This window comes from Aplysia californica, unplaced genomic scaffold, assembly GCF_000002075.1.
Source record: "Aplysia californica isolate F4 #8 unplaced genomic scaffold, AplCal3.0 scaffold00515, whole genome shotgun sequence".
Taxonomy (NCBI): Eukaryota; Metazoa; Mollusca; class Gastropoda; order Aplysiida; family Aplysiidae; genus Aplysia; species Aplysia californica.
In genome coordinates this window covers 88,639-89,720 of record NW_004797785.1, presented here as the reverse complement: position 1 = coordinate 89,720, position 1,082 = coordinate 88,639, and positions in this window count along the sequence as shown.

The following is a 1,082-nucleotide window of genomic DNA, read 5'->3' as shown; positions in this document are numbered from 1 at the left end:
CCCTCCCCCCTCTCTCCCTCTTTCTCTCTCTTTCGCTCGCTCTCTCTCTGTTTTGTTCCCTCTTTCTCCCCCACCCCCTCCCTTCGCAAACTCTCTGGCGCCGGAAACCCAGACCCCACCCACCACTCCAAGGTGACACCAGAACTCCTCCTACTCGAGTCGTCAGCCAATCAGAGAGCAGTCCACACACCAAAGCAGCACAGTACAATTACTCCGTGATCCTCATAACAAGCCTTTACCGTCCCCGGCCTACACTCGCCCTCTCTGCCGACACCATCAGCCGAGAGAGACGTCAAACACACTCAAACCTCCCACGATCCTCACAGCCCCCAGCTTCTCCAACATTTCTGCCTGTGTAACGTACACTGTAAGTATTCATGCATTTATTTTTTATGTGAGGTGTGCTGACAAAATGAGTTACTTCTCGGATGACTCCAATGAAAATAGATACATCACGCTAATAGATGACGTTTTTACAATTCATATGTATGGAATAATAAAAGGCATGTTATACTTAAAGAATACGGCATCAATAGAAAAGTTACAAATTTGACCCTAGTGCTGATTAAAATTTTTTATTTTTTTTACCAATATCACGATTTGTGGATTACGAGAAGTAACTATTAACATTTACTGATGCCGTCCTCTAAATCAGACTAGTCATCAACAACATTAACGTCTTTGTAAAAGAAGACAATGTACATTGTCCTAGCCGATAGGAAAAGGAGTTAGACCACCAGAATATATAGCTGCATAATTATATTAAGAAGAAAATAAAGTTGTAAAAGCTACACGTGCTCTTATTTGGTCTATACCTGAGTGGATTTTATTCTTGGAACATTTGTTAAAGACCTTTTTTGAAAGATTTTTGCTTTTGGCAAAATATTATTAATGATGTTAAAACAATTAATGTAAAACATTCTCGTTTCAACGTAAAATGATCAGCATTTGTCTAGAAAAGAAGACTCCAAGTCCATCCCCACCCTGACCTCACCATCTATCTATCTATCTATCTATCTATCTATCTATCTATCTATCTATCTATCTATCTATCTATCTATCTATCTATCTATCTATCTATC